Consider the following 17892-nt stretch of genomic DNA (forward strand, 5'->3'; position numbering starts at 1 on the left):
GATCAAAACAAAGAAATAGCTGTTTATCTTGTCATTCCACTGCTACAGAAGTGAAGTCCTTAACTTTGCCATTCAATCCTGGTAAGCATTTACTTTCTGCTACAGATATTTCCCTTTCCCAAAGCTTTCAGCACGGATATTTTTCATGCTCCACTGTAAACTGGGCTGCTGTACACCTTGTACAATTTCTGTTACATAAAAGCTGTACTGAGTGTATTATTTCACACACTATCCTTTTTCTTCTGTATCTCTTATTAGATCACAGAGAGTATCTCAGCTATCAAATAAACATAAATGCCTGTTGCAAGTCTGAATGATGCCAAGGTACAGATACTAAAGATAAGCTCTAAGATAAGATAAGTGATCTAAGCTGCAATAACCAATCTTCCAGATAAGGTTATGCATAATGTGCACTTCAAACCACAAATCAGCAATAATATGGAATCAATTAGGGAGCAAAAATAAACCAGAACTTTGCCTAAATGATGGTCTTCTCAATCAAAAGTTTTCAATTCTCTCAAAAGTAATTTTCTCTCCCAGCATTTTTAAAGACTGTGGATAATTTTTCCATTTCTTGTGCAATCTATATAAACCTTTTCTACATATATAACTCAGACATTTCCATTTTCAAAGGCTATCAGGATTGCTCTGACTCTCTAAAGAAAGGAGTGAGAACTGTATTTAAACCCTGTTATTCAGGTACACAAGGAAGTCTGGATTTGTTTCGTTTTAATACACATGGAACAGTGAAACAAACCAAAAATGACTTTGTGCTTGATATAGTTATCTGGGGAAGTCAATGCTCTCACCTAGGCTTTATGTAGCAGAGGGGAGAACTGAGAAAGGGGGTATAGTGACTTTGCAGAGAACTTTACAAGTAACTGCAACACTGAAAAATAATATTAGGCACAACTCTTCAGTTCTTCCTTCCTTGCTTGCATGGGAACAAACAGTGCTAGCATTTAGAATAAGCAAACACAAAGTTAATACAGTACCATTTTGTCAGCAAGCTGTTGCAACCACATCACCATCATGCTGATCAGAACTGATCAATTTGCTTTGTCCTCATGTCACAGTGTGTCTCTACTACTCTGTCACTGAGGAACCGAGGTCAGACAGATGACAGCCTCATTCATGGAAACTTTGAGACTTTGCCAGAGATACACTGAAACACTGCTGCAAACCAGACCAGAGCCCAAAATACTCCACCTTCTCTCTGCAGCAATGTTCCTCATTGACACTTAGCACCTGCCTGGGTCTGAGTAACACTTGCATCAAGGACAGGCATTTAGCAGCCTTCTCAAGCCATGTAAAAAGGCTTTCTGGTCACAGGTGTTCCCATTCAGTTACCAATCCAGTCACTCAAATACCTCACCAAGGTCATCCATCCCCAACACTGACCAAGCTCAGCATAGAGTGCTAGCAAAAACAAAAAGTCAAGAACCAGAATATTTTTTTAATAACCTGGTCAGTGTTTCTGTTGTCACTTCAAAGAGAATGGAAAGAAATCCCACACTATTTGATACTCCTTAGTGTATTCCACAATATATTGCATCATAAATACAGCTCTTGGACAGCCTTCTGCTAAAGCTAAAGCTCATCAGCTTGATTTGAGCTTGTCAACTTCAATCTTCAAAATGTTTGCCAGCAGAGACAGGACTTTGGAGACAAGCACCCACATGAGCTGGTATGATCAGAGCAAGTGATCCTCCAAACCCTCATTGCAGAGATTTTATCAGAGCTGGGCAGGCAACAGGAAGGTCATGAGTCACTTGGCATGAATCACACTACCACTAACCCTGCACTCCCAGCAGTATTAGGACTGAAGGTGGAAAATTACAGGTGTATTGTAGCCCAAGATTGTGTAACAGGTCAGTCTGCATGGATGCAGTTCAGATACTTCCAAGAGGTGTCAATGGGAATGGCTCAAACATGGTGAAGGTGCAAGCACTTCAGAAAAGTGGTTAAAAGAAGCACTACACCTTTATACTAACAGGTTAGAAGAAAAGCACCTCACACAAAATCACAGTGATATGTCATGATATTTGCAGCTAAAGTTAACTTGTACTAGATGATTCCCTGTCTCTAGATAATAACCCTTACCCTGGCCCAGTGAAATGAAAGGTATGTGTCTCATCACCTCCAAGGACTGTTTGGCTTTAACCACCCTGAGAGGCACAACACTGAAGCCAGTGTAGTTCTTCCCCATCAGAATTTAAACTGAAGTGTCAGCATCCAGAATCCTACATGGAGAAGTGGACATTAAAAACTACATCTACCTTCAGTAGTTAGATGATACTTCTCAACTATGCACTGAGGGCTGTATTACAAACACTGTAGAAGACCATGCCTAGCCAGGGAAAGGGAAAGATGGGTGAAAACCTCAGTGCATGCATCCTGCTTCCTCGTTTTATTAATCCACCTCCTAATGTCATCTGCTCCTTCTTTTGAGACTGCAAGCAGTGATTAAACTGAACATGGGAGGTCTGAACATGAACTGAACATGAGGGGGCAGGATTTGCCCTGTCAGATATTTTTAGACAAAGTACTACAAAATATGTCAAAAAATTGACATATTTCAAGAACAGACTCACATCACCTGAATCTGAGCTGAGCCACAGCGATGTGTCAAGTTCTGTCCTTGCCCACTGTATGGAAGGGTACTGACAAACCCCCTGTAGCTGGTTTGTCTTTCAGAGAAAGTGGGAAGGTCCAGTCCATCAGGTGTTGGAATTCATAGAATCATAGAATTGGCTGGGTTGGAAGGGACCTCAGAGATCATCGAGTCCAACCCTTGAACCACCGTTGCGGTTGCTAGACCATGGCACTGAGTGCCACATCCAGTCTCTTTTTAAATATCTCCAGGGAAGGAGAATCCACTACTTCAGTAGGCAGCCCATTCCAATGCTTGATCACCCTCTCCGTAAAGAAATTCTTTCTAATATCTAACCTAAACTTCCCCTGACACAACTTAAGACCATGCCCTCTTGTCTTGTTGAAAGTCGTCTGGGAAAAGAGCCCAAACCCCCCCTGGCTCCAACCTCCTTTCAGGGAGTTGTAGAGAGTGATGAGGTCTCCCCTGAGCCTCCTCTTCTCCAGGCTGAACACCCCCAGCTCCCTCAGCCTCTCCTCATAGGGTCTGTGCTCTAGTCCCTTCACCAGCCCAGTTGCCTCCTTTGGACCTGCTCCAGGACCTCAATCTCCTTCCTAAACTGAGGGGCCCAGAACTGGACGCAGGACTTGAGGTGTGGCCTCACCAGGGCTGAGTACAGGGGCACAGGGCTTCTGCACAGAAGCATCAGCACTGGAGTCCTAACACCTTTGGATGATGGCACAGCTTGTTTTAGTTGCTAACTTTGTCCTTCATGGTTGCAAGAAACCATCTCAGCATGGGTGAACATGCAGAACCAGCACAAAGAACAACAGCAGCTTGGAAGCCACTTGTGGAGACAAGAATGGTGTGTGGGAGGATAGGACAAGAGATGGGGTGTCTTTCATATCAGACTTGCACTTATGTCCTAAGTGAGCTCAAGTGGGAAATGCAGCTTCTAGAAAAAATACCTTTCATTTTCAGTGGAGGGATTGTATCCACTTTAATGGAAAAATCTTAACAACTGTGAACAGGGAAACTATGGCTGGGTTTTTCAATACATCTCATGCAACAAAATGCAAACTCAACCAGTTTATTCAATCCAAATTTATGAACGCATTCGTTGTGATTCATGCACTTCACCTTTTATTACTTACAGTCAGACCAAAGCTAATGACAAGAGCTGAACAGGTTCTTTGCAATGACCCTCACCATGGCACAAGTAATTGGAAAGACTGAAAATCAGTTTGAAGGATGTGCTGAGCTTCTCATTCTGACAGGGTAAGCAGGACTGCATTTGTGTGTAGAAAAAGGACTCCCTGATTAGAAAAAAAACCTTGAATTTTTTCCAACCCAACCATTTCTGCCAACTAGCAAATATCATGCAACTTTCTTTTCTTTTTGGAGAAGTCTGCTTGGATTGCTTCATGGATATCTGCTTTTCCATCCAACTGAGGGTGGGCTTTGACTCTCAGTATTTGCTTTTACAAGCTCTGAAGTCTGTAGGGCAGCCCTTGTAGTGTAAACAGGCTGAGTATGATTGTGTAGCTAACTTGTCCAGGCAGCAGACAGAAGATGTGGCAGTCACACAAGATGAGAAGATAGAGCAGACATTTTCCTCATCATGGTGTTCTGAGGGCACTGCCATTCTGTCATGTACAGAGCTGAGACAGAGTCTCCATGTAATTTAGAGCAAAACACAAATTCCTGAGGATCCACAGTTCTAAGCTCAAATATCTTGCAAAAATTCAAGTTTCAAAACTGACCATGCACCCAGGGCAAAACTCTCAAGTTTACAACTACTCATTCTTCAGAATTCTTTCAGACCTCTTTTATAACCACTGCAATTACATCCAGTGCTCTGGTTTGAAGCAAGCAAGTACAAAAAGGGAAGGCAAATGAGAGTCAAGCTCTTTGCTTGTTATTGCTGTTTTGCTGGAATTAACATAATTTAAAAATAGCTCCTCAATGTGAAAATGTTTCTTACATTAACTAGCAGAGTTACGAAGGAAAGGAATTTTAAAAGTACAACACTTAAACACTTTATTTGGCTTCATTTAAGTTGTGAGGGAAAGACAAGAAAGAACGGAGTGACAAAGGAAAAAAATGGAAAGCAACCAAGAAATTTGTTTGGACTGCTCCCTATACAGACTATTCCCTATGCTAAACTGATAGAAAGCACAAAGAATTTGTGGAAGATCTCAGAAGAAGACTGATTCATCTTAGTTACAGTTTCTTGAGGCTTCCCACTTCCTAGTGAGTGGTATTTGTTTGCCAAGAGAGAAGGCAGGCTTCTTCCAAGTGCCTCTACATTTCTGAGGCAAACATCCTAAGAGAGCTTGGAACAGAGATATTCTTGTCATATCTGAACAGTCATTGTTTGGACAACTGAGGACAGAACTTTTGTCTCTATGTTTTTCAGATAGTGTAGAAAAAGGGAAAGAAAATCCCTCTTTCCTGCAGGCTATAGATCTAAGTCTTACAGAAACCAATCATGGCTTTTAATTTCTGCAAACCAGACAGAAATTCAGACTTAACACAGTGGTATCTGAAATACTTAACAGCCCAAATTTTCAGAAGTGTCAGGTAATATTCAAGGAATTATTTCATTAACAAATTCAGATAATGTACATTTTATAATCTTCAATTGATGAAACAGTCTTAGCTTTGTGTGCCAGTCTATTAGTGGCTTTTTTTGAAAACCAGATGTTTTCTTGTGATGTTGAAAGACACTGCTGGGAAGAGTAGGGGTAAGACTGCACTCATTTCTGGACAGGCTATGTTAGAATACAGTTTTGAACCACTTTTTTCTTCATTTATAGTAGGTAAGACCAGGATTCAGTCCTGTCTCTCTTGATCTGTCAGGTCAAATGGGGAGAAACATCCCTCAAAGTCAAGAGCAACCACAGAGGGCTGGGTGTCAGTCCCTCAGGATTTCCCCTCTCCTTACAAATGCTCCCTGCTGGTCTCATCATCACTTGAAATGCAAGGACAGAATGCTTTACTGAGCTGGAGCCAAGGGAACCTGGCCCCTTCTGAAAGACTTGTGATGTCTCATATCATCAGGTAAGAGTCTGCTCTGGGAAATGCAGTTTTTCTGTTTACTTTATCCTTCCAATCTATTGAATCCATTGACTAATGGCAACTTTCCAATGCTCTGCTCAATTTTACAGGCTGGGAGATAAATAAGTAAAGTCTGTTAGTAAGAGAAAAATGCAGCACAGAAAAGCAAATTCAGCAGAGCTACACCATGGATGTTGTGGCAAAATTCAGAGGCAGAAGCTTTTTAATTTAGATGGGCAGTAATGCTCCTCCATCTTTCTCTCATATATCTGGTGCTCTCCAGGTCTGCAGCCAGAATGAATGAGAAGTAAAATCTCTCTTTGCCCTGAATGCTCATGTCTGCTTAGGAGCTGAGAAAAGATACTTGTTCTGCCTGCTCTGCTTTTCCCTCTTTCATTCTTCATGTTTCTGCCTTGATGCAGCTTCTGTTTATTGCTTGCTTCTTGCATTCTTCATAACAATGAATACCAATTCCAAAGAATTGCTGTTTCCAGGAATACCTTTTTGTGTACCAGCAGAAAGGGCAGAAGTTCTCATTTTAGCTGGCTGACTTTTTGCTTATCTATTTGCATTTTCCTCTCATTTTCTAGCCTGAAAAGTTCAGCTTGTCCTATAGGTGAGCATTCCTCAGTTCTGACCTGGGATAACACTGTAATTTTCAAAACACTTCCAAGAAATTACTTCACTTTCTGTTAATCCAAAAATTTCAAGCTTGTTGAAAACCAACAAGCTGATTTGCAAAAGGATTCTAGAACCTCCACTGATAAAGGAAGCTCTGCAAACTCTGGTAAACTTCCTTCTACAGTTTCATGTCATAAGGCTCTTTTAGGAAGCTTCCAGCAAAATTGAAGGCATTCTCAAATGATGTTCTAAAACATATCTTTATCTTTCATGAACCAGGTACTAAGGGCACAGAGACAAAACTACCCTGCTACAGCCACAATGTAGATCTGTGGCAGAATGGAGCAGAAAATGGCAGCAACTGGGAAGTGGAGAGGGAAGATTTAGCAGACTCCCATTGAGCAAGATTTGGTTCTAAAAAATGCTGTGAAAAGGTTCTAAACTTAGTCAGTTTGGTGAAGTTTCTGTTCATAAACACTAGATACAGCCAAAGCTGAACGACTGCACAGCTCAATTATCCCAAAACTTCCCACCTCCTGAACCTGTCTTGTAACTTGGCTACCAAGTCTTAATTCTGGCTGCTGACTGCTGCTCCCACCTTCTACTACAGCTTGTCCTCCAGCTGAGACTACTGTGTCAGGCTGTCTGAAGCCTCAACATGTATAAAATAAAATCAGAAAATAAAATATACTCTCCCTTTGCTACTGCAGGCTCCTCAGTTTGGTTTCCATTTCTCCCTTTGAGAGACTGCTCCAGAATCTCACTCCTCTAGTGGCTAAAAATCTAATTTCCAGGCTAAGTTCATTAATAGCAAATTTGTACCAATTTGTCCTTGTGTCAGTATTGATCTTCATTATAAAAACCCTTTCTTCCCCTCTAGTATTTACTTTGCAATGAAGTGTTTACAGAGAGACATCACATTCCTCTCCCAGTCTTTGTTATGCTGTGCAAAACCAGCTCCTGTCTTTCCCCTTCTCTCTCATCTGCTGAGCTTTCTGTCCCTCACTCATTCCCTAGCCCTGTTCTGCACCTGCTCCTGTGAGTACATTTTTCTGACAGAACTGTACACAATGTCCTTGGCACACTCCCGCATCTTGGTTTTAAACCTCCCTCTTTGTAACAGGACTGTCTCCTTGCAGCTACCCTACAACCATATCAGCCCTGACACTTCACCATATGTTCCTATCATTATCTTAAGTTCCACTGCTGCCTCCAGCAGCCTCCTCAGCACCCAGCTCAGTCCCTCCCCTGCTCCCACCTGCCAGCACCTCCTGCACATTGCTCTCACCCCTGCTAAGGACACAATGGCCCAAAGCAGGTGGCAGCACTCAGGCCCGAGCTCTTGGCACTTCCCCAGAGCTCTCTCACACACACTGCAGGTACCAGGCCCTGCCCTGCTCCCCAACTTTAAACCAAGCAAACTCCCACAGGAGACTCCCCTCATCCTATGCCTCCCAGGTCTCCTCTCATTGCTGGTGGCTCTTCTGATCATCACCAACTCCCTGGCTTTCAACCCTGGATCTTCTGTGGCTCAGTCAGTGGTGACAGAAGGACAGAGCCTCCCTTAGGTCCCCAAATCTAAGGCTTCTGCCCTATTCAGAAGTAAACAGCCCTTACTTAGACTCTGCAAGCTTCAAAACACAGCCAAACATCTTCAGACTGGCCAGATACATTCACTAAACTTTCCCAGCTGCCATGAACAACAGAACATCCTTTTCTTAGCATGGCCCAGCTCTCTCCAGGCTACCCTGCTAATGAAACACCAGTTCCCTGCTCACGAGCAAAATTCCTGGTGACTTCATTACACTGGGGCTTCCCTGCAGCTTCCAGTGTCCACCAGTCCATGATGGCTCCCAGATGACAGACAGGCTTTTCCCCACTCTCTCAAAGACTTTCACTTTCAGTATAAACTCGGGGTAAAAATGGCATACAAACCCTGTGTAAGGACAAGCAAAGGCTTTTTCATACTTGCATAAAGTTACCATTTGGTAGTAGCTAAACCCCAGATCTTAGCCTAGGGAATAAAGACTGTTTTCCATTTTCCAACCCTCAATCTAACTCTGTGAATTGGGGCACGTGGGGACATCTGTTGTCTTGCCGAAATAAACTTCAGAGAAGCACGCCCATGGGAACTTGTCCAGTGCTATTTCGGTGGCATAGCTCCAGAAACTGCCCTCATATCCTGTCTTCACTCATCTGCTGCTCACAGATCTTTGCAATAACAATGGCCTTAAGGTCACACAGCAGAAACCCGATCATGAAATCTGCTTCTTCTACACTAGCTCAAGAACTGTCTCATCCTCTTATCTCTGCATTTGCAACACACCTGTCAGGATCTTTATTTCTGACTTCTGGAGAGCTTAGCCCTCTGTGTTATAAAAGTTCTTCCACAAATACTATGAAGAAAAAGGAAATCTTTAAATCAGTGGAGGGGGGTGAACACGGCAGCTGTGTCTTGCTAAGGGCAGAGCAGTTTCAGCAGCACACTGCTGACAGATGCTTCTCTGCTGGGATACTTTACATCTTAAAACTATTGCTGCACAGATTGTGTACCAGCTCCCCTGAAAATGTCCTACCCTGTTGCCATGCCATAGCCCAGATCTGCTGCTCTGCTGTGGATGCTGTTCCCAAATTGAACACCTTTGCTTAAAACAAGCAAGCTGCTTCTATGGGATGTTTGTTTTCTTTTAACTATCCAGTGGTATAGCTGCATGGATTTAATTTAGGATTGACAAACTCTTCTCCTGTGCCCTGAGCCACACGTTTCCCCAAATGTTTCCCCAAACTGTGGCTTCTTACCAGTGCCTGCAGTGATGTCTGCTGAAAGGTTACCACAGAGACACCTTTCTCCACAGGAGCAGCAAAGGCCCACCTGCCAGTCATCAAATCACAGTGCAAAACATGACAGGAAAACTTTGGCTCTATGAATTCTGTGTCTTCCCAGTCATGCCTGCTATCTTCCCTGCTCAGGCCATCCTGGGCTTTTTTGGAACTCATTTGTGTTGCTCACTTGGGCAGGACCTTGGGAAAAAGAAACTGGCATACAAACAGTTGTGTTTCCTCCCCATGGAGGGAGCCCCAGCAGGGAGAGGAGGATTCTGTCCTCCCCGCCTCTGAGGGCAGGAGAGACAGCAGCTGTCTGCACAGCATGTGTCTGCCTCAGGGTAAGGGGATTTATTTCACACCTGACATGATGTGTTACAAGCAGTACAAAAGCAGGGCAGGAGCCAGAGAAAAGCAGCTTGTGCAGTGAAGGAATTGTAGGGTATTTGGTTTGAAGTCTTCGTGAGAAACACTTAAGTCTTTTCTACTCACAATGCTAAGAAACACAACAAAGAGGGAAAGAAAGGCAGTAGTAAAGTACCATCAAAACATCCTCTTGGGAAGACTTTTTTTTTTTTTTAAAAAGAGAACTGATTTTGATTAAAGCTCCTGCAAAGCTACTTGGAACAGCTATTGGCAGCTCAGATGTTCTATTTTGGAACTTCCAAACTGTACATCTTTATCTTAGAGGTTTTTATCCCACATGCATCATTCTTATCTTGTGCTAACATGACACAAGTCAAGACATATAGCGTTACTTTTTAGACCATTAAGATGAATTGCTACTTGCTACAGGATGAAATGTTACCTGCTTTTCTAGATCAGAGTATTCCTGGGTGTTGTAACAGCACTGCCAGACTAGTTCTAGTGAACAAGAGGAGATGTTTCAGTCATATTAAGCAGCACTTCTTACTGATTTAAAATAAAGTAACCAAGTCTTCTTATATAGCATACATACTGTGACCTACTACTAGTCCTTAGTTTGCAAATCAGCAGTAAGAATAAGCAATACAACTTAAAACAGATGTACCTCGAAACACAAATTCAGAAATCCCAGAGCAAAACATTTCTAAAATTCAAAATCTAGGACAGTGTCCTCAACTGCAAATTTTAAAAATAAAGTATCAAGTTCTGATTAAAAGATGGGGAAAAATAACAAACAAGCTTTACAGTGTCAGAACTTCCCAGGAGACAGCAATTCTGAGTTAGGTTAATGCATGCTGACTCTGAGAGGCTGAGCAGGATTTTCTGCTAGGGACAAAGTCCAAGAGGAGGAGGACAAAGGGAATTCTGCAGGGATCCACAGCCCAAACAGGAGGTCAGGCAGAGCTGAATGTGCACAAGCAGAGCTTTGGAGGAGGGAGGCACTGCCAGATGAAAAGAGCAAGGAAAAGGGAGCTGCCTGCACTCTTCTGCCCACCACCTGCAGAAAAGCAGTGGGCCAGACCTCAAGAGGGAGAAGTGCCATGCTCTGGTGTGGGAGGTGGGCTGCTTTCCACGAATGGATGAAGACCCTACAAGCACCCACAGCTTCCAGAGGTTGCCCACACCTTGCAGAGGGGTGCTCAGGAAAAGGCACACCAGCAGCAGCAGGATGCTGCCTCCCTTCTTGCTTTTCCAGAGTGCATGAGCACAGTAGGGATCTTGCAAGCACCACCTGTTGCCAACTCAGGATTTCCAGCAGTTGTTTTGTGATCAACAACAGGCTACAGGCCATTCATCTGGATGTGTTAATATTTTAATTTTTCTGCTCATGGCTTAGTCTGGCCTTAATCCTGGCCCTACTGAGTAAGAAAGTTACTTAATTACTAAATTAAATACTTCATTTATATAATATTTGACTGATTTAATTATATCCTCCAGCTTTCACTAGTTGGAAAGGCCACTTCTCCAAAGACAAAATTTTCACTCTCCAGATATTTATGCCTCTTTTCTTTCCCACATAGGTGATGATGGAAAATAAATTAATAACTACCTACCTCCATATTCTTGGTTTTATTGCTGGTCAATAGGGCACACAATCAAGCCCTGAAGCAGAACAGATGACATGTTTGCTGGGCTTATGGAACTTAGCATGGAGTTTATGGCACAGTTCTGGATCTGCATCACATGTGTGTGTATGCTTGTGTGTTGCTGAGGTGGAAAAAATCATGAAGCTGAATAAAGGGCTGCTGTCTGCTGACACAGATGAGACAAAAAACTCTCTGACCTGGAAGTTAAAGTACAAAATCTACTTTCAGCCTGAGTGCTCACTGCCCATATGCATTAATTGAACAAGCCCTGTTTGAGGGAAGTACAATCTTAATCTCAAGTAAAGAGAGCACAAGCCAGGACCATGACTCCCACCTGAGCATTAAGCACCATTAAGCAGCAAACTCATGTGAAGGACAATGCAAGACAAAGCTGCCTTTTAAATGAGGATTTTTCTGTCACAAGCTTACTCCAAATTATCTAGCATAAGGAAATTCATCCGTGTAAGCCAGAAATATTGGCAGGGGAGAATTACACAACAAGATACTGGCAGTGTACTAAAAGCTTAGAGAGAGATGGAGCAAAATGCTTCTAGGCACTAAAGCAATACAAACACACCATGAGCTGCTAAGGCTCAGAGAAGGACTCCAGAAAAACAGTAAGCTCAGAGTCAAAAGGGATGGTGAAAAAGGCACTCACAGCTCAGTGGCAGAGCAATATGGAAAAAGGAAAACTGTATCACACAACCCCCAGTCCCTGAAAAGGTTTAAACCACAGGACACTTGTTACACAGAATACAAGCACCAGTCCTACCACCAGGTGAGCTAACAGCATCCCAGCTGGAGTAAGTGGGATGGCCTCACTGAGGTCAACAGATTTGCAACAGCCCCCTCTGGATTTACAAACTGGAAACATGTCCCACCTGTGTTTGCTACAGTCTACCTTAAAAAACACAGGAGACAAGCAAACCATCAGGAAAGCAGCAGACAGGCAATTAAAGATACAGGCAGCAGCTACCATAGAGTGAAAATCAAAATCTCCCATGAAAGAACTGCTGCAGATGTTCCACCAGAAGCCTCCCACACCCTCCCACCTAATGTGCAACTGGTGTTTACAGAAACTCAGGCAAGAGGCATCTTTGAGACACACTGAGCAGTGCTCTGCTCTTGATCAAATCAGGTTCCTCAGAGTCCTATGCTTTGTCCCCTGTTGCCCACCAGAAAGCCATCCATACTGGATAAGGAGCACCATTCACTCTCTGAGGTACAGACATAAGGCAGAGATGCTCAGAGTTTGCCTCCTATATAGAACGGATACCTTATGGACACTCAGCCCCGTGCTTCTGCTTATCACTTCAGAGTGGCAAAGCAGGAATGTTGCAGCACAGGCCACCCCTCCTAAAACCTCAGCTCCATTTTAACACACCCTTTCTCAAGCATCCTGTCTTCTCTAGATGAACTTCGTGTAGCAGTTTAGTCACCACATCAGTCACTTGTGTACATCCAGATCCTGCAGAGCTCACCAATGGCTGCCCCAGTAACACCAACTCTCAAAATAACCCTTGTGCAGTATCTCAAGACTGAGGCTCTCGAAACTGAACATTAGTCTGGTCACATTCTCCCATCCTTTCCTCATGCAAACAGAAAGGAATAACAATAACTGGTTCCTATCTCAAGGCAAGCCCATCCTCCCAAGGGACAGGAGGAATGGCTACACTACTGAAAGAAGCAGTAAAGAGATAAACACACACAGCCAGAACTGGGTTGCCAGAACTGGTTGTCCCTTTGCTGTGCCTCGGTTTCCTGCCACACCTGTTGGTCCCAGATATGTAGCTGGCAAACTCTTCTTTGCCATGCTGTAAATGCCAGGCTGGGAGCTGAGAATCCCTGCAATGTCTCCTGATGCTTCCCCTGCCATGGACAGGATGATTTCAGACCATCCCAGCTGTCACAAAACAAAGGATAAAGCCTGAGACTACTTGGATAGCCCTCTGAAGCAAGCTGAACCCACAGCAAGAATTTAGTAGGGGCAGGGTCCCTTCCTGCTCAGGAAGCAGCTTGTTCACATGCAGCTGTGATATTGTGTGACTCAGGGCTATCATCATGACACTGCCAGGGCAGAGGCATCAGAAATGGCATCTTGGTGTCCATGCTGCCCTAAATGCCAGGGTGAGCACACAAGAACAGAAGCATGACCACTGAGGTTTGCTGTTGAAGGGAGAGGAAGCAGATCTTTATAGCTAGAAGCTGCCTGCTGAACAAAGCTACAGTTCTGTCATTAACCATATAGAGGAGACAAACCATGGAGAGCACAACATGTGGCAGCACTTCTCTCCACCTGTGTGCAACAGCAACATATTTGATGCTCATGCTCTGTAAATGCACCACGTACTTCTTTTGTGAACAGGATGCACTTCCTCAGCACTCTGCAGCAGGCTGGTCTGCCTCTGCTTCATGCTCTTACCACTCTCAGAGATGCACTCATTGCAGAAAAACCAGTGCTGGCACTTTAGCTTACTACCACATCCTTTGGTTTTCCACTGGCAGCACTGAAAATCAGCAAAGCAAATCTGATTTCTGATGCTGCAGCAGGGTGTTATGCTCTATAACCAAGAAGCAGATGAGATGGACTTCAAAAAAGTTGGCTCATTCTTTGCTCTTTCTGGATATAATTGGAAACAAGCTTGCCACAGGACAGTCACAGTCCTTTCTGAAGTTACCCCACATCCTCTATGTAACATATTCTTTACAGTGGCTCCTAAGACAGCAAAGGGATATTATTCCAACTGTAACACAGTAGTAATAATACACCCAAGGTCACACCCACAGTTTGTCACACAGTGGGACTGGAATCCAGATTTGGTGAATACCAGTTTAGCATGGAACTACTGGCCAGTTTCCAACAAATGCAGCATTCCAGCTCCCAAAGGGAGCAAAGTGGAACAACAGCTTATTTGCCTCTGAGTTAGCAACAGCAGATGGAGAAGTACACAAGTCACACCTGCTTTTGGGCACATCTGGAATTACTCAGGCCTTGCCTGTGGGCAGGAACTGCTGCAAACAAGTTCCCCTTTCTTTGTCATCCCTACCCACACCATCCCTCACAGTGAAATCCACAGGCATGAGAGAAAGAAATCTAAAGCAGTTTGCTGAAAAGAATTATGCCTTGAAAAACAGCTGACTTTACAAAAACTCCAGTGCATTTGCACACACACCAAGGTCCTGATCCCAGGGTCCAGCCCAGAAGGAAAACCACCATGGAATTCAGTACAGCACAGCACACACAGGTTAAGCATGACCATGCCTCTTACCACCAGCATGTTCCTTACTCTGCTCTGTATCTTCTACATAGGGTGCAGCATATCCCTTATGTACCCTCTCTGGAGGAGATCAAAAGCCCCATTATGAGCAGGTAGTTTACCAGCCCACTTGTACTTGTATCCTACCCTCAGAAGCCTGTTCTGCCAGACCCACTGTGGCAGTGGCAGGCCAGACCAAAAAATCCAGTGGCAGAGAGATCATATAGGTCAGTATCCCAAAAAACACTGCAACACCTCCTACTTACAAGACTCTCCCAGGGCAAGCCTTGGGAACAGTTCAGCTGCAGACTCTGAACCCCAGCCATGCCAGCCTAAGCTGACACAACCAAGGCAGGTTGTGACTTGCAGGTGACTGCAAGGCAGGAGAAAGCAGGGTGCAGGTTGGACTCTGCAGGTAGGTCAATCTTTAGAACATCCTTGAGGCTACAGTAATTTCTGCTACCTGTCCTGCAGAGCATGTTTTGGCCATGATACCAAGGCTGCAGGATGGTGGCATGTAAAAAGCCTCCTCCATTTACCAGGGACTGGATGGACCAGGCTGAAATTTGCAAGCAATTTCCAGCCAGAAGAAACTGAGGACTGTGACATGACCTTCTACAGGGAGGAACAGGCTGAAAATTCCAGCACTTAAAGCATTTCAAAACATCTATGGAAAGGAAATAATCTGGAAACTGGATCAAGTCTCTCTTAGCAGCTCATCATCCTGAATGTGAGAGAGAAGCCTTCTCTCACTGGGTATCTGTCCTTCTGGGTGCAACCTGGAGTAGAAATAGTAGCTTATTAAAACTTTAAAACAGCTTCTGAGAACTTGCCCAAGCAAAATATTAATGCAAGCCTTGGCTTGGTCTTCACTGCTTCAGAAATGTCTCTCCCCTGTAATAAGATGAGCTGTAGCAGCTCTGTTACTCCAACCATCATAGGCACAAGTATCACCTGCAACGTCTCTGAAGCACACTACCCTTGAGCACACCTGGTTCCCCTTTACATCTTAGAGGCAGGGAGGGAAGGATGTGCAACTGACCTACAAAAACAGCACAGCATGGGTGTTCTTTCCCTCACAAATGAAGCCTGTGAGGAACCTGGGAACAAGCTTTCCCATGGAAGTTGCTCAAAGGACACTCAGCTTTCTCTACCTCAGAAGAGAAGTTCTCAGCTTTAAGGGCAGTAAGGAAGCCTGGGTACAAAGGATAACTCTCTAGCAGGTAGAACAGCAAAGCAGCAGAACAGATTGCATGCAAAGTACTTCCCAGCATTCGAAGCTTTTTAGATCAGGCTGGGCAAACATCTGTCAGGGATGATGTAAGCCAATTTGATCCTTACTTAAGACAGGGAAATTGGGCTAGATGACTGTCAAGCTCTCTTCCAGCTCATTCTGATCTATGGCCCTGAATCAAGAAACTGAGCGCTGGACAGCACTCACATCCAGTCACTTGGGCCCCCAGGGATCTTCTGTGTCACACTAGTGAATTCCAGTCTATGTCTGTCAGTTCCTCACCTGGAAAGGACTCTCATCCCTACAAGACTGCAGGCTCATCTCAGAGGTCTGTGGGGATAAAAACATTTCTTTGACTCACCTAGGTCCCTGAGAAAGTCACTTTCACCCCATGATTTGGGTGGAAGACTGCAAACACAGTAAAAAAAAAACAGGTTCTTGCACTTCAGGGTACTTATACAGAAACTACACCAGAACAAAACCAGTACTCTCTGTCCTCCAGCATGCTAGAGATTATCCAAGACCATGGATTAATGCAGCCCTAGGGGGGGCTTCAGGCTTCCCATTAACAGCATGGGACACAATCCCAGGTCTGTATCCCAAGCTGTGAGGTCTCTCTCCAGCTTCCCTACACGAGCCCTGTACCAAAGCTGTTTCACTGACACAGAAATAGAGGTTAAAGCCCCACTTTGCAGCTGCACCTACACTGCAGTCCTCTCCTGACCCGAGTCCTGTCACTGGGGAACTGCACCTTGCCATGCTCCCACAGAGCAGGAAAGCTGTGGCAGGGCTGTTCTCCAGCAAACACAGCTAAACTGGGACCACAGCTCCATCTGCAGGGCCTTGCCAAAGCCCGAGGTTTTACCAGCTTCTCCTCAAGGAAGGTCAGCTTTTCCCCAGTAGATGCTTCACACCTGGTAACTCTCTAAATCAGCACACACAACCACACCTTGCAGAGTCCTGGAGGAACACAAAGTCCCTCTGAAAGCACCACTCGAGGAAACAAATCACCATTTTAACAGTTCCAAAAACCCAGTAAGTTCCCAGAAAACTAAGTGCACAACAGATACTGGATTACATAAAATACAGACTGAAGCATCAGCACTCTTGTGGCTTTAGGGAGCAGCTCTGCCTCTGCAGAGAGCTCACGTGCACAGTATCTTGCTGGCACCAGCTGAGCCTCCAGCTCACAGGCAACAAGGACAACACAGACATTGTCCAACGCTTTAGCAAGGGGGCTGGAAGTCCCTAAAATCAACATCTGCAAATGAACCTGGGCCAACATGTGTAAAGCACTGGAGCACATCGTACACATGACCCCAGATGCGAGTCTGACAAATAAACCCAACCTCTTGGGAGGAACAACTGCTTTTCTCCATTCTTGTCTTTATAAGAAGGTCAGTGGCACCATACGATTTTCTGAGCCATATAACCACAGCACAGCCCCACCAAAACACAAGGGTTTTTGTTATTAAATATAGGAATTTAACACTTGTCCTAGTGGATTAGACAGAGTCTGTTTCAGAGAGGAAGTGTCCTGCTCAGAGCTCTGATTGGTTGATGCTACCAAAAAAAAAACCAAAACAAATAAAACCCACACTGCTTTCTGCAGCCCAGCCACCAGTGCTCTCAAGAGGGACAGCTAACTTGCCTCCTGCAGGAAGAATGCAAGGTGATGCTGCTTAGCACTCTCATAAGCCAGTAAAATATTCAGCTCTTAAGGACTCCTGCAATGTAAGCTGTGCTTGCTGCTGTTTCATACATAACTGATGCCAACACCCAGATGAAACCTGAGAACTCTGTTTAAAAAATAAATTTAAATAACTGTGTCTGACAAACTGCACTTAAAGGACCCGAATTTTAAAAAAAAAAAAAAAAAGCAAAACAAAAAACCAAAACAACAGACCAACACAAAAAACCCACAAGCCATTAACACTTCTTTGACTACAATTTGTACTCACAGCCCTAGCAGGTCAAACTACCAGATATCAGCTGTCCTGGATCTTGATTTCCAAAGCTAGGATCAAATACACTTTTTAGTTCTCTTCCCTGGATCTCCTCTGCTGCGTTTAACCATGGCAGGTGATGCAGCCCAGTGAAGGCTCAACTTCAGGTTAAGAGTTTACAGGACATGGGAAATTACTGGGGTAAGTAGAGCAGTGGAGTGGTTAAATGAAGTGTGAGGGGCACAGTGCAGTGAAAGGCCAGTGTGTGACCAGGGCTGCAGAAGCCCAGAAGGTGGGAAAAGGATTCAACTGGAGATTTGAGCACTGGCATCATCAGAGAGAGCTC

Source organism: Calypte anna, chromosome 12 (genome assembly GCF_003957555.1).
Source record: "Calypte anna isolate BGI_N300 chromosome 12, bCalAnn1_v1.p, whole genome shotgun sequence".
Taxonomy (NCBI): Eukaryota; Metazoa; Chordata; class Aves; order Apodiformes; family Trochilidae; genus Calypte; species Calypte anna.